Source organism: Delphinapterus leucas, chromosome 3 (genome assembly GCF_059928025.1).
Source record: "Delphinapterus leucas isolate spDelLeu-1000000601 "Yukka" chromosome 3, BTC_Dleu_Yukka2, whole genome shotgun sequence".
NCBI classification, from domain to species: domain Eukaryota; kingdom Metazoa; phylum Chordata; class Mammalia; order Artiodactyla; family Monodontidae; genus Delphinapterus; species Delphinapterus leucas.
In genome coordinates this window covers 128192858-128217171 of record NC_143131.1, presented here as the reverse complement: position 1 = coordinate 128217171, position 24314 = coordinate 128192858, and the positions used below count along the sequence as shown (strand labels likewise).

Below are 24314 nucleotides of genomic sequence, written 5' to 3'. Positions count from 1 at the left end.
GGAACACCATGGGGAGTGTTGCTCTGAGGCTGCAAGATACACCCTTCTGATGAAGAGCAGTACAGATGCAGCTTTGAGCGTTTATCCTGTCACAGTAATGGTACTTTAAATGTATGTGGCAGGTGAGTCTCTGGGATAGGAGTCTGCGTGGCTGAGTTCTAGGATAAGACCTGTCATTTCTCACATGACCACTCTGCTCACATACAAGGAGAACTGGCAAGAGAAAATGGAATTCCACCTCCTCCTGGTGATTTTGTGCAGTATATCTCCATTCTATGCAATTTTCTTGTAGCACATCCCTCCTCCCCTTGAATCATGGTAAGAACCCCATAAACTCATTGTATCAGACCAGTGAAATGTTATATTCATCTCTCTGTCTCAAGTTTACTATTCTCAGATGTCTATAATTTAATCTCTCCACAAATATTTTCATAAATTCAGTATCAAATATTTATATCAAAGTGACTTACTGGTACATTTCTTAAATTTTATTAACTGACGATTGCAATCAATAAATGTTATCCCAACAACACTGCAGAAGGCCTGAGAGAATGTAGGAGGAAGTAACACATCATCTCTTTCCTGTCAGCGCAGAGGATTTTAGTAGGGTTGAACAACTGGACACTGGCCTAAAATGTATAATTCCAGGGATGAAATCCTCTAAGATTATGTTATTTATCATTTCAAGGTGAGATTTTATACCTTACTGATGGAGCACAAATAAACTCACAGGAAGTCACCTCTGAGAAGATAATATTCATTCCTTATTTTGTAACAAAGAATAAAAAAGAAATTGGGAAGAAGTTCATGCTCTACTATTTTTTAGAAATACACTTTTATGCAAGTTACTTGACCTTTAACATTTTTCCATTATTTAAACAAATGTGAGAAAAATACAGCTGACCCTTGAATAACGTGAGGGTTGAGGCACCAACCCCTCACTCCCCAACACTGCCCTTGAAAATTGGGTACTGCTATCTCTCAAAGGAATTGATAAATGACTCACCCAAGGGCAGAAAGCTGAACCAGTTTGAACAGAATCAGAACTCAAACCCTGGTTCTCTTGATTTCACATATTATGATCTCTAATCGAATATACTTTTCCCCACACTTAGTATGAAGATCTGTAAAATGAAAATACAAAAATCATTGGAAAAAATCTGCATGTAGGTGGACCCACACAGTTCAAACCTGTGTTGTTCAAGGGTCAACTCTACTACTTACTTCATTGAGATATTATGTGATTTAAATAAGAATGCATGCAAAGAAATTAGTACATTTCATAGTACATAGTAAGTGCACAATAAATGCTGCTGCTGCTGATCTACCCTTGGTATATCAGCAGCAATCATCTTGACATTGACAGTAAACAATGCCCTGAACCTCTAGTCCAAAAAATCATATCAAAGTCTAACAGCCTCCTCCAAATATTTCCATGTTTACAGTCTAAAGCTCAAATTTGCTACTAGCATCTGGATTCTAATAGTAGCTAAGTATAGTGGTCAATTTGTTTTCCCTCAGTTGCTTTTATTAGTTTCCAAAATATCACTCCAGACACAGAATACGGCATTGTTCCCTGATTTCACCAAATATATCAACCATGAATGGTGCTTCTGTGTGTTGTGTGCTTTAAACATTGTGTTGAGATCCAGAAATGTCTATTACCTTGTAGTCTCCCAAACCACTGGGCACTGTCTAGTGGGCAGCCCTACTACATTTCCAAGAGCATCCCAAGGACCAGTTTAGTGTCTCCAGTGTATTCATTCCTTTTTTCACACTCTCTCCTGTTGCCTGTAGCCTTCCTTTTTTCTTAGTATTATATGTTTAGCATTATAGGCCTCAGTGTGAGTCAGAGATGGAGACCTGGAAGATGTATGAAAAGAAGTGCTAACTTGAATAATTCTGAGCCCAGGAGAAAGGTAAGCGAGTAGAGGGCCAGAGACACTTTCATTGGAGCTCAAGGCCCATCTCATGGATGCTCAGAAATCTGTCAATGTCTTCCATCAGGAGTCCTGAGAGGGCCCAGGGTCCACAATGTACAATAGGGTGTCTAGGGAGTAGATAATCGTCCTCCATATGCAGATTCAATCTCCTGCCACTCCCAGGACTGCAACTCATGCACATCCCCAAAAAGGAAGGCTACAGCATTGATTCACCCACTCATAACTGGGAAAGGAGGAGTTAACAGCATCTCTGGATACTTGATCTTTCTACATTGCTTATTGTACATAAAACTGGAATTTATGGTTTATAGGGCACAACTAGAGAGCAAAAGTCAGTCATGTAGGTTCCCTACCTGTGTGATTGATGGAATGTAAAAGCTAAGAATCTAAAGTGGCTTCCTCAGGCTCTAACTTTTAAATCACATGTGTTACACATATTGTTAGCACTTATCTCTTAATGTAAAACCAATATACATCCCAGGGTGGAAAAATGACTTTTTTGAGAAGTACGTCAGATGGTTTTAGACCATTTCAGAGGTGGATGTTGCTGTCTCTGTTCTTGCTTTTTGTGTCTATCACTAATCATAGTAAAGTTTGGTGCTAGGTACAGCATGTGATTGCTGTGAATCTGTTTTGACAGTTGAACATTTGTGGTAGTGTAATGACTTAATCAGAACTGTGTCCTTCAACAAGCCTCTGAGATTACTATAAATCCTAACACTCGATTTCGCATTATTACCTTCTTTTCTTGACTATTTGTTAATATCTCATTCCTTCAAGATTTCTTGTTCTTCCCTTTTTCTGCTACCTTTGATCTCTTAGGATAATCATTCATTCTGAGGAAATTGTTCACAGAATATTCTTACTACCTAAGTTACACAAGAGATGAGCAATCATGCTGTTTGGTTAAGTGTACTAAAACCTAGGATCAAAACAATTTTTGGTTGTTGCTCTCTTAATTGAGCTCCTTGTCCCCTTCACAGTTCACAGGATTAGGAAGTTCCCCACACCCTCTCATCAAGAACAGTGATGCCAGAGTGGTCCATCTGGTGTGTCAGGCTGCAGGCTGGTACCCAGAGCCTGAGGCAAGCTGGGGAGTTCCCTAAAGACAGAATTTAAAGCCACACTCTGAAAACAACAGAGCAGGCGGAAACAGCCTGTTCTCCACTGAGTCTTCAGTCCTGGTAGCCGTGACCTCTTTGGTCCTCAGCCCCAGGCTCAACGAGAAGAAGGAAATAACTATTTCTGTTATCAGGTTAGTTTCTATATTATTACATCTCATTGCCTTGAGTAGTGTTTTAAAAGCTGTGTTTCTTGTGTATTGTTGAATTTCTAATAGCAAGGAAAATGATTTTGAGCCCCTGAACTGTACTTTTTTAGGCAACCTTCCAATACCAAATTGAACTATTCTATTCAAAGTCTCCTACTTGGACTAGAGTTGCTAGCATATCTTTGCTAAGTGAGGTGTGATATGAAATTCAAAATTCACAATATTCTTTCTTGAGCTTGGGTTTCTTACCAGAGTCTTATTTTTTTTAACATCTTTATTGGAATTTAATTGCTTTACAATGGTGTGTTAGTTTCTGCTTTATAACAAAGTGAATCAGTTATACATATACATATGTTCCCATATCTCTTCCCTCTTGCATCTCCCTCCCTCCCACCCTCCCTATCCCACCCCTCTAGGTGGTCACAAAGCACCGAGCTGATCTCCCTGTGCCATGCGGCTGCTTCCCACTAGCTAGCTATTTTACGTTTGGTAGTGTATATATGTCCATGCCACTCTCTCACTTTGTCACAGCTTAACCTTCCCCCTCCCCATAAATTGACAGGAAGCACAGTGAAGTTGAAGCTTACCTTTATCCTTACATAAACACTTCTTTTATTCATAATATTTATGCAATGGCACAGTAAATAGTTGAATTATATTAAAATCATTGAAATGATTGTTTTGTCTGTAAGACACCAGGGAAGTTATTTGTATTTTACTGGTCGATTTAAAAATGGTGGAGGCAAAAAAAAAAAAAATGGTGGAGGCATGTGTGTGTGGAGTGATCAGATTAGGACTGACCCATCCCCTCTAGTGTAGACAGGGGCTACAGTAGAGAAGAATTTAAATGTTATCAAAAAAAAAAATGACAGAAAATGTAAGATGCTTTAAGGTCAGCATGAACTAGATATCTGGCTCTTTTGAGAAATTAAGCATGTACTGACACACATTGCCACTTGTAATTGATGTCTATATTTTCCTTCATGACAGAAATAATATATGGATAACTTTGAGTATTATTTTAGCTGTGATCTGCATTTCCGTGGTTGTTTTTTTCATTGCAGTGCAAAGAAGATCTAAAAGTAAGTGGGCTAGGGCAATGTGATGACTGTCATTTGAGTTTGTCCATTGTTGGGACCGGGTGGAGTAAGATGGTGACTTGGAAGAGTAAAACGGTTATCTAAAAGAGTTAAATGATATGTAGGTGACAGAGACTGAAGGCTTGGAAAGCAGGAATATGAAGGGTCATTTTTTGGTAGCACTTCTTCAGTTGGGAATCTTGGTTTTATCTTGGTACTGAATGGCATGTTATTCTCAGTCTTGCTATTGTGGAAAAAATGCTATTTGCCCAACAGAGTAGATTACCACATGGACCCTAGTCCTTCAGCCTCCCTTAATTTGGCTTTAGTTAGGATTTATATAGGGGCCCTGAGTAACCTGGTTCCCATAATGGAGCAGATGAGATGTCCAGCAGTGAAGTGTGGGACACCACTGTGTACACAGCAGCAAAAGAAAAACAAACTATCAAAATAAGTTAATTACAAAGAAGCCAAAAGTATAGATATAACCCATATTTGAATAAGGGGATAACTTAGAGATAATTTAAACTTTCTCAAACATTCTCCTGGAGAACACTTTCCCCAGATGTTAATTAGGGGAGATTTGGGGAAATATCTGATTAGATAAAGTTGAAATTTCTTACTTTAAAAATGATCAGAGATATTAAATGATAATATGAATTATGAATCTCTAAAAGCATTTAATTTCATGAAAGAATACTTCAGAAAATATTAAGTTTAAAATGTATAAATGTCCATATTTTATAAAGTTAATATATAATTTGAAAAAATACATAAGATGGAATGAATCGGAGTTTTCTTTTTATATCCATGGGTGATATTTATTTCATTCTCCATATATTTCTGATCCTCCCTATTATCTGTAATAAGAATGTATAATACTCTGAAAAAAAATTGTAGAAAAAATAGAGTCAATAATTTTTTCCTAGTTATACTTTCCATGCATATCAGTTAATCAGACATAAGGTGAGGAGCCCTCTTTAAGGAGAATGGTGGATCAGCTGCAAACCAAACATCATTTAATAGATGTTCTGCTGAGCCACAGTTCTCCACAGACTCTGACCTCCTTGCTGGGTCCCTGCCTTCTCCTTTGCTTGAGCAGACCCACCAGGAAGGATCACCTGAGAATGCTGAGAGGGTAAGGGGTGGATGAGGAAGGGTAAAAAACCCCTTATCTCAAGAGGGGGCTGCTTCCTCTCTCATGATTTGGTCCAGTTGTTTCACATGACATTGCCTTTTCCCATCCTGGACCACTTCCTGTACATTTGGCATCCCTAGCATGGAAACCAAAGAATGTTAGCATGGATGCGGAACTGGCTTTGCGGTTTCTCCACCCAGACACTAAATAAAGGTGTAAACAACAGTCCGTTTTCTTGTTACAGAATCATAAAATTGTAACAGGAGCCCCAAATGGTAAGAATCCTAACAATTTATTCTTCCAGTAAAATTCCTGAAACATAGGAAGCACTTGATTAATGTTGAGTTGAATTACATATTGAACCCAATCCCTCGTTTTCCCTGTGAGGAAACTGAGGTCTAAAGACATTCAGGGACCAATTTAGTCCTAGTAACAGAACTGAGATGGGGATTCTGAACACACAACTTCCAGTCTTGCAGTCCCTTCTCTGCCGTGGTGTCTGTCTCAGGCAAGGGCAATTTTGAGTTGAAATACAATGTTGGTAATATTTGTGTTCAACAGCAGCTGCCAGTTGGGACTTTCTTCTTTCCATGATCTAAGTAAATCTATGCTCAAAATGCTGCTGCATTGTCCTAATCCCACATCCTCCTCAATCTAATATACCTGCTATGGACCCTTACACTTCACAGTGCTGACTTGGTTATCCAGAGTGACAGCTAGAAAATAGGTGAAGTCATCCTCAACAGTCATCCAGGAGAACATGGCTTAGCATTGGCACTTATCATCCATTGAGGAAGACTTCGTATATTTAATTTGTCCAGTTTGGCCAAATAATTCATATTAAACAAAACACGTATTTTAGAATAGTGGTGGGGTAAATAGCCATGTGGTTTCCCTATCACACTTATTTCGATAGGGAGAGAAAAAGTTCTGCAATATAATGAAAGACTCAAAACGCTTTAAAAGTTGTAATAGTTGTTCTGGGACTGATCCTTTTACCCAAAGCATAGTTTCTGTTGCATCTTTCCGAAGTTTGATTTCTGGGTAGTTTGGGGCAAACCTCTCTCTGGCTTTGCCCTAGTTCTTTTTCTTCAGTTTTGGAGGACATGAACATCTTCCATGGAGTGGGCTTGCCTGGCCCCAAGGCTGGATGGGCTTAGAGAGCTCCAGTTGAATTAGAGCACTTATTACCCCCTCCCCAAGCCTCTCCTTTTATCCAACACATCTCCAAAATTGTCCAGCCTTTTTTGCTACTTCAGAATTGACACTTGGAAAGTTTCTTCACTCCCAGTTTTTTCTCTACATTTTTCTATATGGCCTTTGTATTTTAGATTATTCAAAAGCTTTGTTTTCATAGTCTATCTCATATAAACCATGTTGAACAATTTTTTAAACATTTTCCCCCTCCCTCGCTTCCTTCCTTCCTCTCACTTCCTCTCATCCACAGCCGGGTCAGTGTGAAAGAGCCAGTTTTACCTTTAACCTCATATTCAGTCGAATACACATCACGTGTAATTTATGATCTGATCATCTGTTTGCCATGAGCAATGTTACCATTTTGATGCCTAGATTCACAGTCTCATAACTTTCAAAAGATAGTCAAAATAAATTTCTCTATGGAGCTTACTGAGACCACTTCCAGGAATTCACAGTATGCTTCACTTTGCTAATTGTAGTAGCAGAGAGCTAGTAATTACTCATCCTTGTGTGCCAAGTTATTTTTTCTGTCTCTCCATTCTCTATGTCTTCTGAACTTCCATGGTCTACTAGAAATGTCTTCATCACAGTTGACCTGGGTCTGAAAATCAATAACTCCATCTTTTTACTCTTCATCAGTCTCTGTAATATGCTTATTTTTTTATACATCTTTATTGGAGTATAATTGCTTTACAGTGTTCTGTTAGTTTCTGCTGTACAACAAAGTGAATCAGCTATACGTATACATATATCCCCATATCCCCTCCCTCTTGAGCCTCCCACCCCTCTAGGTCATCACAAAGCACCCAGCTGATCTCCCTGTGCTATGCAGCAGCTTCCCACTAGCCATCAATTTGTAATATGCTTATTTTTAGCTAAAGTAAAACTACAGACATTTCAGTATATTGAGTTTCTACCAGGTTTTGGCTATCTGAAACAGTAAATTTTGGCAGACTATTTTTGTTATAGTCTTTGCCCTCTCTTTTTTCACATTGCGTAGTCTGGTTACCCATAACAGTATGTATGTCTGGGATCGGTGGAAATACGGCTCAAACTTCTGGATACTTTCTGATCTGTCCATTCGAATCCTGTCTCTCACTTGTTGAAAAATATGGATTTTTTTCATTTCTTTTTAAATTATTTATTTTTACCTTTTTTTTTTTTTTTTGCAAGAAGTATGTGAAGGCTACATGTCTACTGGGGAATAGAATTGATATTGTCAGTTTTCCATCATTGCAGTAATAAATTCCACTGAAAGGGCCATCATGTAGTTGATTTTCAGAATCACAGTGGAAACCCCTACATTGATTCCAATTTTTAATACAGGTGCTTCTCTCTCTCTTTCCCCTACTGGGTTCTTTTACTGAGCTCCTCCTTTGCCTGTGAGGCTCTGATTCATGCCATCCATATCCAAGTGCTCTCCTTAGCTGAATCAGCTCTCTTTTGGGGAGGTGGGTGAAAACATGCTTTGGCAGCTTTGGTGCTCTCCAGTCAGGCTTCAAGAAGGTTGGCCCTAGGGTAATAAATCATCCCAGTTTGTCTGGGATGAGCCTGGTTTTAGTAATGAAATTCATGTGTCCCAGGAAACCCCTTTTCATGATGCAGAAATCTCCAGTTTTCTATAATGGGTACAGAAGGTTGGAGGAAAACTGTAAAACCAGTGCAGCAGCCAAAAAACTAGGTCTGAAAGCAACACTCTTTTTTTTTTTTTTAATTTTGTTTATTACTTGCTTCTTATTCGCTTTTATTTATTTATTTATTTATGGCTGCGTTGTGTCTTTGTTGCTACGCGGGGGCTTTCCCTAGTTGCGGTGAGCGGGGACTACTCTTCTTTGCGTTGTGCGGTGTGCGGGCTTCTCATTGCGGTGGCTTCTCATTGCGGAGGCTTCTCATTGCGGAGCACGGGCTCTAGGCACGCAGACTTCAATAGTTGTGGCACACAGGCACGCAGCATGTGGGATCTTCCTGGACCAGGGCTCAAACCCGTGTCCCCTGCATTGGCAGGCAGATTCTTAACCACTGTGCCACCAGGGAAGTCCCTGAAAGCAACACTCTTTTTAATATCAAATGAATACAGCATAGATTATCTGCCTTCTTTAGTCACTGTCACTGTTTTTTCCCCTGATAACTGATGTTGGCAATTATGATTTGCAGTTCACAGTAATGAATCACCTATTGTTGCATCAGTCTGAGTGACATGACTTGTGTGCAAAGTGAATGCATTGTAATCAGCATTATCCATCCATCTTTGACTTTGCTTGTAGATTAACTGTTGTGCATTGCATTGAGATAGCTAAAATTTTTTTGAAAGAATACTGGCTGAAAATTTCCCAAATTTGATAAATAGTGAACACTCATAGATCTAAGAAGCTCAGTGAACCCAAAGCGTAAGAATCACGAAGAAAACTGCACAAAGTCACACAATAATCAAATTACTGAAATCTAGTGATAAAGGAAAAATCTAAAAACCAGAAAGAGAAAAACGATACATTATTCTTATTCTGTAATAAGGATAAGAATTACAGCAGACTTGTTAGTGGAAAAAATGCAAGTCAGAAGAGAGTAAGGGTAACTTCTTTAAAGTATTAAAAAAAATTTTTAACTGTCAATCTACAATTTACCCACCAGAAATAAATTTCAAAAGCAAAGGTAAAATACTTATTCATCCCTAAAAAAGGTGAAAGAATTAATTACCAACAGAGCTTCACTACAAATGTTAAAGGAAGGCCTGTAATCCCAAGGAGACTAGAGCACGTGGAAATCCAGATTTGTACAAGGAATGAAATTTATGGAAAATAAATACAGAGACAAATATAAGACTTTTTTCCCTTTAAGATTTAAATCTCTTCAGAAGATGATTGACTGCTTAAAGCAAAAATAATGACATATTTGTGGGCTTTATGACATACACAGAAGTAAAATGTGTGACAAGAATAGTACTTAAGCAAGGAAAGGATACATGGAAGTGTATTATTGTATGGTTCTCGTTTTTTTTTTTTGGCCTCGCTGCAGGGCATGTGGGATCTTAGTTCTCTGACCAGGAATCAAACCTGCACCCACTGCATTGGAAGCGTGGAGTCTTAACCTCTGGACCGCCAGGGAAGTCCTATTTTATGGTTCTTAAAGTACCATGAAGTTTAATATTACTTGAAGTTGATCTGTGGTTAAAGATGTATACTATAAATATTTATCTAAGAATCCATCATTATGTAAAACAAAATCATAAAACATAATTAATTAAAAATAAAGTATAAGGGGCTTCCCTGGTGGCACAGTGGTTGAGAGTCCGCCTGCCGATGCAGGGGACACGGGTTCGTGCCCCGGTCTGGGAAGATCCCACATGCCGCGGAGTGGCTAGGCCCGTGATCCATGGACGCTGAGCCTGCACGTCCGGAGCCTGTGCTCTGCAACGGGAGAGGCCGCAACAGTGAGAGGCCCGTGTAACAAAAAAAATAAAAATAAAAAAATAAAGTATAAGTAGAGGAAAGAGAATGCAAACAACAGATGGGCGAGTAGAAAACAAATAGAAAAGTGTTACACACAAACATATCAATAGTAACATTAAGCATAAATGTTCCAAAAGACCCAACTAAATCAAATTGGATAAAAAAACAAGATACAACAGTATGTTGTCTATAAGAAAGCCAGTAAAAATATAAATAAACATTGCGAAAAGTAAAAAGATAGTAAAGAATATAGCATGCTAACACTAATCCAAGAAATTGGAAGTGGCTATATTAATAGCCATATTAATATCAATCAAATTAGATTTCAAAATATAGAATATTACCAGGGATAGAGGACCATGTAGAAATGATAAAGGGCCAATTTATCAAGAAGATAAGACAACCCTAATTGTTTGTGTGCCAATTAACAGAGTTTCAAAATACATGAAGCAAAAAACTGAGAGGTCTGCAAGAAGAAACTGACATATCTACAATATACTCAGAAATGTCAATAACAATATCTCAGTAATTGATAGAACAAGTAGAAAGAAAAATCAGTGAGGACATAGTAGACTTAAAGATGGCTCTCAACCAACTTCACCTAATTGATGGTTATATGACATCCCACAACACAACACAACAGCAGAGTACAAATACAACTTTTTCTCAAGTGCCTACAGACCATTTACAAAGTTTCATTTACATTCTGTGTCATAAAATTAAGAAAGATTTCAGCAAAATGCAGGGTATGTACATTATTTGTAGCCTCATTAGCATTAAACTACTGTGGAAAAGAAATCATGAATGTGGGATCCTGGATGGAATCCTAGAGTAGAAAAGGGCATTGGTGGAAAAACTGATGAAATGCAAATGAAAGCTTTAGTTTAGTTAGTAATATTGTTACCAATGTTAATTTCCTGGTTCTGATCATTGTACTGTGGTATTAAGATATTAACGTTAGGGGAGGCCAGGTGAGGAATACATGGAAACTTTCTACTTTTTTTTGCAACGTTACTGTAGGTCCAAATAAGGCTTTTTAAAATGTAAGTCAGTTTTTGCCTATTAAATTAGCTTTTGTGGACTGCTGCCAAGAACCTAGTTTAAGTAGTCAGAAAGACATAGGTTGCAATCCTAGCTTTATTACTTATTACCTGTGTGTCTGTGGGTAAGTTACTCAAGTCCTCTGGGCCTCCATTTTCTTAATCTGTAAAACTGAGATGATGATACCTTCATTATAAAATTGTTGTGAGAATTAGGTCTGTAGGTTAAGTGCCAAGTACAATGCCTGGCACAGAGTAGGCAGCAGCAAGACTGTTTTCCTTCCCACTGCACGATTGAGTTGACCTATGTGCTATGTCCCTATCCTTTTGGAGCCCATAGTCCAGAGAGAAAACCATTCCAATCATTTCAGCTTTACATGATTTCCTTTCCTGTGACACTCATCAATCTGCCTTGTACTATTTGTGATTCAGCATTAGTGATTCTCATGAGCAGGCAAAGAGAATAAGAGAAAAGATGGCAATACACTGTACTATACTGTGAGCTCCTTGAGAAGAGGACTACTGTTTCTCACTTTCCCTGATTCACCACCCAGACCTGAGGACAGGGCCTTTCACAATTGTATTGAAGTCAGTAGAAAGTAGGAAAGGAAGAGTAATCTGACCACCCACCCAGACTCCTTTTCGGTAAGGCTGAGGCTGATGGCTTTTTGTTTTTGTTTTGTTTCTCATGGGAGGAGGATCTGTGTCCTCTGCATCCTGGGCTGCTCCAGCCTTTTTTCTTTCTTTTCCACCCCTAGTGGTTCCATGCCAGGCAAAGGGCCAGCAGGAGGATGATATTAAGGTTGATTTGTCCTCTTCCTGTCATATGGTGACGGGAATGCCTTCTGTTGGGAGTTCTGTCATTTTCCTTTCTTTCCCTCTAGGCTTCAGCATGGTTTGGGAGACCTTCTGGCTTCCATCCTGTTAATCATGCAGCTTTCAGTCTGCAAGCTTGAGATGAGGGGTCCCACCACTGGAACTTTAGCTGTTCCAGTAGAGGCTTGCTGGTGGTATCTGTTCCTGCCAGCACCACATGCATGCTGCCCTCTGGGGAGAGACTGGTACCTCCTGCTGACATGCTGAATGGCCCTCTGAGGACAAAGAGATGCTTACAGCCATTGCCACAAACATGTTAAGACCTCACCTCATAGGTGGGGACATGTCAGAAGCAACTGCCCTGGCCATGCTGGCTCTGCTTCCTCCTGGATCCACGAAGGCTGCTCCTGCCAGTGCTCAGTTGACCTGTCCTGAGTGTGAAGACTTGGTGGATGCCATGTGCATAGCACCTGCTGTGGCTCCTATTGTTAGTGCTGCCTCCCCCGCCCCTGCTGCTGCCCCTTAGTCAGGCAGTGTAGGTTTCATGATTGCAAAAGAGTGTGTGCTTCCATAAACGCAGTATGTCTGGGAGGACTACTGGATTCCTCCTTGCTCCCACCTAAGCATAACAAGAAGAGATGACCTTAAATATCTCAGGGATCATGTGAAGTCACCTGATTCTGACCTGACCTTGATGCCCTTCTCCGTAGATACTCATGACCTGTGCCAAGGGGGAAAAAAACAAATAGAGAAAATGAGTGAGACCAGAAAGGCCTGCTCCCTCTCTTACCGTAGATGAATAAGTCAAGAGTTTGACTTGAAGTCAAGTCCAATCTCCTGTTTAATCCCCTCTCTAGTATCCATGATGGTGATTCAAGTTTTGCTTGAATAGTTCCAGTGTTAGAAAGAGAACTGCCACAATAGACGTTTATTTTATATACCTTTGTTCATATATCTTCAGAATATATTCCTAGAAGTGAGACTGCTGGCCATTTTGATAGCGACTAACAAATTGTACACATGCACACAGCTTGTACCACCTCTGATGTAGACAAAAATCGATACGTGACAGTCACAGGGAGATGGATTAGGACTCAAATAAAGGGAGGACTTTCTATTAGTTAAAAATGTCCCGCAACAGATCAGACTTCCTGTATTGGAATTGTAAGTGTTCAAGAATAGATTGGATGGTCAGTATGATTTAGAAGGCATTACAACAGTGGGTATTCGAATGGAGGAGCTGGTATCTAAGAAATCTCACTTTGGAAGCACTAGGAACCTTGTGGCAAGGCCTCTGAATGGTGGCTCATTTGGTCTCGAACCCTTCCAAATGCAATTCATTTTTCAGATGAGCCCCAGAGCACCACCTGCTTTGCAGGAACCAAAACACCCTGGCCCCATTTTCTAGAGTATCTGCTAAGTCTTACTTCTAGACTCTTCCTGTCCTCTGCCTCAAAGGGAGCTAAATCCATTGTGTCCCAGCTGGGATGGCCTGAGCACTGCTAGAACTCTCCCCTGGTGGTCTCAGGAGGTTTTCCCAATAAACAAAAAGATCTCAGGGCAACACACCAGGAGGTAAAAAGAGCAGCTATTAGCAACCTTCAGATGGAGATGTTGTTTTTCCATGACTACAGATTGATATCTTTATTAAGTTGAAGGGCTACAGCCTACAGGGAGCCAAAGAGTGGGAGCCAAAGAGTGGGAGATTAGGTGGAAAAAAATGGGAAGGAAAACAAATAGGCCCAGCCACATTCCACTTGGTACAGGAGTTACCAAGTCCTGTACATTCTACTTCACCTCTCACATCCATCTCTTTTTCTTGAGAGGTTGAGCCCTAATTCAGATTAATAAAGTACATCACTGATCTCATCATGCCTCAGCTCAAAAACCTTTAATGGCTCCCTGCCACCTACTGAAAAAGGGTATGTGCAAATCACTCCCTCCCTCCCTCACTCTGGCATGCAAGGCCCACTATACATCCCCAACCTCCTTGTTTGGTGTTACTTTCCACAGTCCCCCTTACACACTCAGCCAAATGTCTCTTCCTCCACAAAGGCTTGGTGAACCTCTGGGGCTGTGTCAGATCTCTCTTTCCTTTGAATCCATGCCATATTTGGGAGTCCTCCCATGGGGAGGCCCCTAACAGCTTGGGTTCCACGTCGGAGTGTATTATTTGCAATACTGTCTTTGTTCTGCTGTATCATTCTTAAAGGGAGGGACTGAAATGCCTAGACTCACCTGGTCAGCTCTAAGGTCTTTGCAGGCTTGAGCCATTTGAACCATGTAATGCAGTAACACAGATTTATTGCTTAAGGCTATATTTTGTCAAGACAGCTGAAAAGACACATTATCTCTTGTCCCAGTTTCCTTAACAGCCTCAAAAGGGTCTGTTTCCCTAGCATCTACAAGCACAGCACCTACTAAATGCAGTTAACCCATACATAGTGCCCTTTTAGACAAAGGGGCCCTCTGGGCAGACACAGCCCCTCAGACACACAGTTTGGCTAGTAGACAGGTGCCCTTTCCTCCAGGCTATGGCAAGCCAGCACCAGGATGACTATACAGCTTGGTGAAAGTAATGCAGCCTGGATTGTATACTCTCACCCTCACCTCTGAACCAGGTGCCCTTGTGCAGTGAGCAACCTACACAATATTATGGGACGGTCTTAGCAGCCCTAGAGTGACTCACAGGCCTCAGACTTGAATTCTGTGCCCCCCCGCCACCCCCCCCCACCCCGCCCTGCCTTTTCCGCCCCAGGCCTATTGCAGTTCGCTTGTTTAACCCCCTGAGCAGCTTTGCCTTCCCTGTAGACCAGACGGGTTGTAGAGAACTGTGTAAAGTTTCCATTAGTTTATCAGCAGTATCTTTGTCAAGCTTTTTTTTTTTAATCACATTTGGTTAACAAAACACAGTCGTTGTGCCCTGTCTTCAACATTTAACATCATCCAACTCATCCATAGTTACGTCCCTCACTGTGAGGTTACCTGAGTCAAGCCATAGGGACACGTTCCAATCTTCCAAGACTTCTCAAAGCCTGCTTTTTAAAAATATATATATTTATTTATTTATTTGGTTGCACTGGGTCTTAGTTGTGGCAGGTGGGCTCCTTAGTTGTGGCTTGCCAGCTCCTTAGTTGTGTCACATGGGCTCCTTAGTTGTGGCATGCAAACTCTTAGTTGTGGCATGCATGTGGGATCTAGTTCCCTGACTAGGGATCGAACCTGGGCCCCCTGCATTGGGAGCACAGAATCTTAACCACTGTGCCACCAGTGAAGTCCCTCAAAGCCTGTTTTAATTTTGTGTCTTAAATCAGGATAAGCCAGTGCTCTGGAGAAAACACATATGCTGCTAAGTCCTCTTCTTTTCCCAAGTTGGTCATCCTGACACCTCGCAAGTGCATTGTCTCCAGCTGTTAGGGTGATGAATTCTCCCACACTGGGACCCATATGAGTCCACTCCCGCTACAGGAATTTCCAGACAGGACAGGGAGAATGAATTAGCTGCCTCAGCAACTGACTTGGTGAAGATTACAATCAGAGACTCAAACACCATGGGAACTCGGAATCCCAGAGCCACCGAACTTAAGCTGCAGAACACAGTTCGCCTGTTCGAATGCATTGCCTTTACTTCAAGACATAAAGACATCTTTTGCTGATCGGGGGTATATTTTACCTCCTTGACAATTTTGACTTAGTGAAATTGAGTGTATTGTCACTCAGCGGAGAAACATGCCATTATTCAGTGACTGCTGATATTTAGAAATAGTTATTATATGTTCCTAGTGAACTGAAATTTTCACAATTGCAAAGTGACTCTTCATAAGTCTAGGTATACTTAATGCTATAAAGTCTACTTTGACTAATTTTAGCAGGCCACCCAAGCTCTCCTTTTGTTAGACTTTATATGGGGCTTTTCCCCCCAAACCTTTTAATCTAAATTTTTAGTTTGCTTTATATTTAAGTTATGTATGTCTCACATAAGGAACATGTAGTTCAGTATCTTATTGTCTAACAATCTTTACATCTACTTGGTGTAGTCTGTTTACACTCAATAGAATCAATGTTTTTTTTGGTTTAGCTCCATCACCTCAATATTTGTTTCCTATTTCACTTATCTATTGTTTAGTTATGCTTAACTTTTTAACATGGAACCATAATACAGCACTGTAGGTGAAAACATTGGCTCTGGAGTCAGACAGCTTGGGAACATTTCCTAGTTCCACTACTTGCTAGGTGTGACCCTAACCATGTTTCTGAACCTCTCTAAGCTTCATTTTCTTAACAGGAAAATGGGATGATAATAGCAATTATCATAACTATCTGACAGGAGAGTTAGTTTTTAAAAATCTCAGGTAAAAAACATTTGATATGTTTTATTGTAATGTTTATATAATATACTTTCTACTAATCTTACCTATTATTTTATTAAACAGTAAACATAATTTCTAAAGCTCCCCTGACATAGAAAGTAGGAGCTGCATCTGCCACCCTCTGTCACCTTCCATATCAGTGTTTTCTGATCATTTAGATTGACATTTGTATTTCTTTTCCACAAAGAAAAATTAGCTCTTAAAATTTTTATCAGATTTTTGTGCATGACTTCTTGTCTCTTACATTATCCTCTTGGATTCTGTAGCATATGCTGTCGGTGCCCTGTCCCATATTCCCTTGGCCCACATGGGTTCAGCAGTAACCACAAGAGATATTTGCCCTGGCAGCTTTCCACATCAGGAGCCTTGATCTCTCTTCTCTGCCTGAGAGCTTTCTCAAGCACCAGGGGAGCTTTCTCAGCTGCTAGAAGGAGCAGCCAGAAGTGCAGGGAATGGCAATCAGTGGATAAATGTCGCAGCATCCCTGTCCTCTGTTAGTGTGATTCTGAGCCATTTTTCTCACACGTGTTCAGAGAGTTCCAATTTTCCACAATATTAACCTGCTCATTAATGTATTTTCCTTAGCTTTTTTCCCACCCTTGTCTCACTTTCCCAGTTTCCTCGGATCATCTTCCAAATAAATAATTACATCCAAGTCCTTCTCAAATTGAGATTATCATGTTTTTTCTCCTTTGTCTCTTACATTGTGGTGGTTTTCAACAATTTATTTTCAAAAATTAATAAACATGGCATTCCGAAAATAAACTTAATATGGTTGTAACACAGAGAGATCAGTAGATAAGTTGATTTATTTTGTTAACATAGTACCCTGTAATTTTCATTTCTTGTAATGTCTTATCAAGTTTGGGCATCAAAGTTACATTGCCCTTACAAAATGTGGTGAAGAGTATCCATATTTTTCTATTCTCTAGAAGAGTTTGTGGGAGATTTTTGTTTCTTCCATTTTAAATGCTTAGAAGAATTCCTCATGAAAGTCATCTGGACCTGTAGCTTTCTTTATGGGATGATTTTTATTTTTATTTATTTATTTATTTATTTATTGTTTTTGCAGTACGCGGGCCTCTCACTGTTGTGACCTCTCCCGTTGCGGAGCACAGGCTCCGGACGCGCAGGCTCAGCGGCCATGGCTCACGGGCCTAGCCGCTCTGCGGCATGTGGGATCTTCCCGGACCGGGGCACAAACCCGTGTCCCCTGCATTGGCAGGCGAACTCTCAACCACTGCACACCAGGGAAGCCCTATTTTAATTTTTTTTCAATGAGAAATTGATTGATTGATTGATTGATGGTCATGCTCCCACAGCTTGCAGGATCTTAGTTTCTCAACCAGGGATGAAAAACCCATGCTCTGCAGTGAGAGCACAGAGTCCTAACCACTGGGCCGCCAGGGAATTCCCTGGGATGATTTTTAATGTTTCATTTAGTTGCTTTAATGGATAGACTTGTTCAGATTTTCATTTTTTCATGAATTGGTTTTAGCAAGTCACGTTTTCTAGGAATTAATACATTTCATCTAAGGTGTCAAATTTATTGTCAAACTAGTTCACAGTATCTTCATATGAATTTTGTAATCCCTGTGGCATATTTTCTCTCTAAGGATTTATTAATTTAAAAAATTTTTTTGTCATAACAGTGGTGTTTTGAACATGAGAGGAGGCAAACTTAGCTTACTGTTCCTTATTTAACTGTAATTCCAATTGTTTTTAATGACTCATTTACTCAAGTCAGGACAGAAAAAAATGGAAAATTTTCTCAAAGAGATTACCTCTCACAAAGGATGTAAATCAACTTTAATGGCTTCTGAAGTGAAAATTTCTGAAGCTCCCATTCTGTGCTGTCCCCCACTTCCCCCCAGCATTTTGCCCTAGAGAGATAGTCACACACAGGCTCTTTATTGGAGCCAGAATTTAAATCATAGCTTAAATATCTTTCTGTTTTCCTCATTAAACCTCCTCCAGGTTGAACGCCCTACTTCCAGGAAAAACCACCCTATTTCACCTGAACTGTCCAACTTGACCAATCTTACTCCAGCCTTTTATTATTTAAATGCGGACAAAAATCACGTCTCAGAATTGCAGTAAGGATTAGAGATAATGCATCAAAAGTAACAAGCACAGTACTTGATTCTTAGTTGTACCATAAGTAGTAGTTATTATTATTGCTTTCTGTGCTTGATTCCCCCCCTTCAACACACTAGACTGTAAGCCCATAATGAGATGGGCAGTGTTTTATTTACCTATGTAAATCTCTTCTTTGTGGTCAGTAACTGGCACAAAATAGACATATATTTTTTGTTTGAGAGTCTGAATTGAAGTCCTGATATTCCAATAAAAATTTTGTCCCTTAGACTCCTGGAACCACTACAAAGTTTCACAACTTAGTAAAGGTACTACGAATATTTCCTGTATTATATAAGAGGGCATAGTTGAGTGATAAGGCATGGACATATCACCAGCACTGTGATATGCCTAGTGCATATTAGATAGTTAATTTTTTTAAATTGATTGCATGGTGATGGGGTAGAGAAGAAAACAAAACTCCCCTAGAGAATTTGAGCTGTTTTCAAATGTGTGCTTTAGCAGCAGTATGCCTGGCCTGTAAGGATATTCAATGTTTTAAAATACAGTATTACTCTTTTATTTTATAAAGAGCTCTTTCAAATCAGTAAGTAAAGAAGAACAGGTGAAAAGACCAGCAGAAAAGAACATCAAGAAAATTTACAAAATGTGTATCTGAATATTAAACATAAGTAGTATTCAGAAACTACAGACTTACAATAGAGGAAATTCTATCTATATATAATTAAATAAACTCAAATAGGCAAAGAAACAGCTTGAAGATCTTATGTAGAACTGGTGGGGGTGCAGGGAAGAACATTCCCTTATAAAATGATGGCATGTTGGCACAATATTTCTGAGAAGAACAATTGGAAAATGCATGTCAAAAGTTTAAAAATTAAACAATACTCTTTGACACAGCATCTCCTTTCTTAGGAAATTATTGCAAAGAAATGATCAGACAACTGTATAGGGATATAGATGCAAAATTTTATTACTTATGGAAATAAAAAGTAAAAACAAAATAGACCTTTTTAGCAGGGAATGTTACAGAGACAATGCACTGAAGGAAAAATGTCAACAATTAAGGAAACTTTTATATCTTAATTACTGATGGGTATTAATGGATTTTCTTGCAAACACTCAAAAACAAAAGAATAAAAATAACAATTATTATGATCACCAGATGGCAGCGTGGCTCTTTTTTCAAATGGAGCACTTTGCCATTGGTTCCAGGTTGTCACTCCAGAAGTTCAAAGGTTTTTGTTTGTTTTTGTTTGTTTTTTGGCGGTAAGCGGGCCTCTCACTGTTGTGGCCTCTCCCGTTGCGGAGCACAGGCTCCAGACGCGCAGGCTCAGCGGCCATGGCTCACGGGCCCAGCCGCTCCGCGGCATGTAGGATCCTCCCAGACCGGGGCACGAACCCGTGTCCCCTGCATCGGCAGGCGGACTCTCAACCACTGTGCCACCATGGAAGCCCGAAGTTCGCAACTTTTTTAGCCAACCAAGATTTGTAGTGTTAGTATTGAAATCAAAACTGAGAGTTATAAGGGAACAAGAACTTACCTAGTTCTGACTCCTCATATCCTTTCCATGCCTGACTTGCAGGAATCCCCTTTACTGTATCACTCACTATGGTTAACTCCAGCACATTAGATCACCTCCTACTGAAGCTGCCCACTGAGATGTTAGGGAACTTTGTACTTTAAAGTTCTTCTTTAAATGAAAATATACCCCCAGTGAGCCAAGTCAGCTCTGGTTCCTGGCACCACAAGAGAACTCTCCCCTTCAGAATTTGGAAATATTTGAAGATAGCTAGCACTGTTTTCCCACATTTAATCTTATTATTTTTTCCAGGTGGAAAAGTTCCCAGTTTTCTGCTTTTCTCATGTTTCTGTGTTGCTTTAGTTTTCTCTTTGTATTCTACTGTCATTCCCACTTTTTCCAGGCAACCATGTAGCTAGCGCTTAGAGCATGGGTCTTTGGAATCCTGACACCAATGCTTCCTACTTGTATGTGCTTGGGCACATTACTTAAACACTCTGTCTTTAAGATTTTTCAACTGTGAATTAGGAAAATAATAGAACCCGTGACCTCATAGGTTGGTGGTGAGGATAAATAGGACAATTTGTGAAAAGTAGACAGCATGATACCTGGCACACAAGAAGTGCTCAACTTGTGTTAGCTAGAACTAAACTTCTGTTTTCTGTAAAATAATACTCAGCTCGTAAGTTATCATAGGAATCTAATGAGAATGTCAGTAAACTGCCTAACACAGCACCTGGTGCTCAGTAAGCATGACACAGGAGAGCCAGTGTACAGGGATGCCTAAGGCCTCCCTGACTCAAGACTAATGAAAACATAAATGATGGCAAGAGTGGTGGTCTGGTTTTTTATTTGTTTTGTGAGACTTTACTTTTTTAAGGTAGTTTTATATATGAAACAGAATGAAAAGGAAGGCAGAGAAATTTCTCATAGACTCCCCTGTCCGCACACATGCACAGCCTCCCCCATTATCAGCATTTCCCATCAGAGGGGTACACTTGTTGCAACTGATGAACGGACATTGAACATCATAATCACTCCAAATCCATAGCTTACATTACGGTTCACTCTTGGTGTTGCAGTTTCTGTCTACTATAATATTCCTCCTCCCTAAAGAATGTCCTTAACATTTTTGTAGCACATCCTGCTGGTAGTGAATTCTCTCAACTTTTATTTGTCTCATGGAGTCTTTGTTTTACCTTTCAAGTAGTCCTGTTTCTGACTAAAAACCTATGTGTGATTTTTTTTCAGATCTGGCCATAGGCAATTACAAAGTCTTTCTGGACCTGAAACATAGACTGCCAGATATTTCTCCAGCAAAGATGGGTTTATTCAGGATCAGCAGAGAATTGCAATCTGGGATCTGCAACCATGGCGAGCCACATGCAAGTCCCCACACAGCAAAAGAAGAAAAGGGGAAAAGGAAGTTGGGAGGGCTGCAGTTAACAAAGAGTCAGTGGTTTTCTTTGGCTGAGTCCTTGCCAGGAAAGGAGAGGAGACTTCTTCCTCTTGGGCCCTGCAACGGCGCTGGGTGTGAGAGCTCCCCTTTCTGGTCTCCCAACTCTATTTAATGGAGGTTTCTGTTTATTAATTTTTTATAGCTTTATCTGGCTGCCCTCCCCACACCAGACTTGGAGCACAGCCTGTGTATTGCAGTCTCTGAAAGGAATTGCAGTCAGTGACGCAGGTCCACCCCACCCCTACCCCCGTCCCCACCCCACCCCCCATCCCCCGTCCACCTATGCTCTTATGTATATCTGCATTCCTAGTTCAAGTGCCTCTGGGGGCCTTTTCACTGGGGCTCTTGGCAGAAGCCTTTGTCAGACACTTCTGCCGATACCCCTTTGTTGGGAAGAGGGGAGGGAATCTTGAAGCCTTGTTCTCCGCACTGACTCAGCACTCAGTACTTTTCCAAGCCTAGCCTACTCTCCCTGGCCCTGGCTTCCAGGTCCATGAAATTGCCGGGAGCTTTCTCATCAGGGCTCCCTCAGCAGTGAGACAAGCCCCACATCTGTGCTAATCCACTTAACCCTTAACTGAGGCACCATTCCTTGAGGGAAAATGGAATGGAGGAGTCAGTGCTTTCTCCTGTTTAGCCTCTTGCTTGTACTGTGACAGCAAGTGATTAAAAACTTGTATGTTATTTTCATTTTGCCTTGTTGTCTAAATTGGCTACTCCAACACCTGGCAGCTCAGCTGTCTCAGCTCAGCTGAGCTCCTGACACCTTGACTTTGAAGATATTTTTATCGTGACTAGAATTCTGGGCTGACAGTTTTGAGATTCAGAACTTTAAAGATGTCATACCATTGTCTTCCAGTTATGACATATACTTCTTATCTTTATTCCTCTGATTTAATGTCTTTATTTTCTCGATGTCTCAAGGTTTTCTCTTTATCATTGATTGTCAGCAGTTCAAAAATTACGAGTTTAGATTTGTGGGTGGAGTTGTTTGGTTATTTGAGGTTTTTGTTGTCTATATTGCTCATTATTTATTCTACCTGAGGTTTTCCAGACATGGACCTTTGGCTTGATATTTGTCATTGTTTTTGGAAAATTCTTAGTCAAATATTACTTCTACCTTGTTCTCTACTTTCTTCTGCCTGTAGGACTCCAGTTGCATTTATGTTTGTCTGTTTGTCAAAATGAAAAATCATCTAATGACTGCTTTATTTATTGTGCCAATAATTTGTTTTAATTCTTATATATACATTCATGGGTAAAAAGACACTCTAGTGTGCCTTTCTTATCCTGTCTTCATCTGGTTTTGTTATCAAGTTAAACTAGCTTCACAGAATAAATTAAGATGTAGTTCCCTCCTTTTTCATATTCAGAGATTTTGTAAAGGATTGGAATTAACTCTTTGAAATTGTTGGAGAATTGCCTATATAACTGCTGTACTTGTGCTTCCTATAAGAGAAGATAATAACTATTTTTGCAGTTTCATTTATTGTTATAGGACTATTTAGGTTTTTTATTCTTGATATATTTTAGTAAGTTATATTTTATCAGGAACAGTCATTTCATCTAAGCTGTTGAATTATCAATATAAATTATTTGATGGTACTCTCTTACTATATTTTAATCTATACTGGATTGGTAGTTATGTATTTTTTTTTTTAATTTTATTTATTTATTTATTTATGGCCGTGTTGGGTCTTTGTTTCTGTGCGAGGGCTTTCTCTAGTTGCAGCAAGCAGGGGCCACTCTTCATCGCGGTCATCGCGGTGCACGGGCCTCTCACTATCGCAGCCTCTCTTGTTGCGGAGCACAGGCTCCAGACGCGCAGGCTCAGTAATTGTGGCTCACGGGCCTAGTTGCTCTGCGGCATGTGGGATCCTCCCAGACCAGGGCTCCAACCCGTGTCCCCTGCATTGGCAGGCAGATTCTCAACCACTGCGCCACCAGGGAAGCCCTGGTAGTTATGTATATTTAAAATTCTCTTTTGGCTTTCTTGATTCTCTCCATTTTACCTTTGTTTTCTAAATCAATCATTTTTATTAGTTTCCTTTGTTTTCTTAATCTACTCTTAGTGCCTTCCCACTGCTTTATCGGGAATAATTTTGTTGTATGTTTCTTACCTTCTTTTTTTTTGTTTTTAATTAATTAATTTTTTAAACATCTTTATTGGGGTATCATTGCTTTACAATGGTGTCTTAGTTTCTGTTTTATAACAAAGTGAATCAGTTATACATATACATATGTTCCCATATCTCTTCCCTCTTGCGTCTCCCTCCCCCCCACCCTACCTATCCCACCCCTTCAGGCGGTCACAAAGCACCAAGCTGATCTCCCTGTGCTATGCGGCTGCTTCCCACTAGCTATCTACCTTACGTTTGCTAGTGTATATATGTCCATGCCTCTCTCTCGCTTTTTCACAGCTCACCCTTCCCCCTCCCCATATCCTCAAGTCCGTTCTCTAGTAGGTCTGTGTCTTTATTCCTGTCTTACCCCTAGGTTCTTCATGACATTTTTTTTCCTTAAATTCCATATATATGTGTTAGCATACGGTATTTGTCTTTTTCTTTCTGACTTACTTCACTCTGTATGACAGACTCTAGGTCTATCCACCTCATTACAAATAGCTCAATTTCGTTTCTTTTTATGGCTGAGTAATATTCCATTGTATATATGTGCCACATCTTCTTTATCCATTTATCCGATGATGGGCACTTAGGTTGTTTCCATCTCCGGGCTATTGTAAATAGGGCTGCAATGAACATTTTGGTACATGACTCTTTTGAATTATGGTTTTCTCAGGGTATATGCCCAGTAGTGGGATTGCTGGGTCATATGGTAGTTCTATTTGTAGTTTTTTAAGGAACCTCCATACTGTTCTCCATATTGGCTGTACCAATTCACATTCCCACCAGCAGTGCAAGAGTGTTCCCTTTTCT

The 24314-nt window shown here is 40.0% G+C and overlaps 1 protein-coding gene across 1 annotated transcript in view; it reads left to right on the top strand.

Annotated features, from left to right (window-relative positions):
* The window catches only part of LOC115801477 (uncharacterized), a 97012-nt gene extending 74944 nt beyond the window's left edge, over positions 1-22068 (top strand). The window contains exons 13-14 of the mRNA XM_089909575.1: positions 2927-3198; positions 21171-22068. The gene's annotated coding sequence lies outside the window, so the exon portion shown is untranslated. The remainder of the gene's footprint in view (positions 1-2926; positions 3199-21170) is intronic.
* The last annotated feature ends 2246 nt before the right edge of the window (positions 22069-24314 follow it).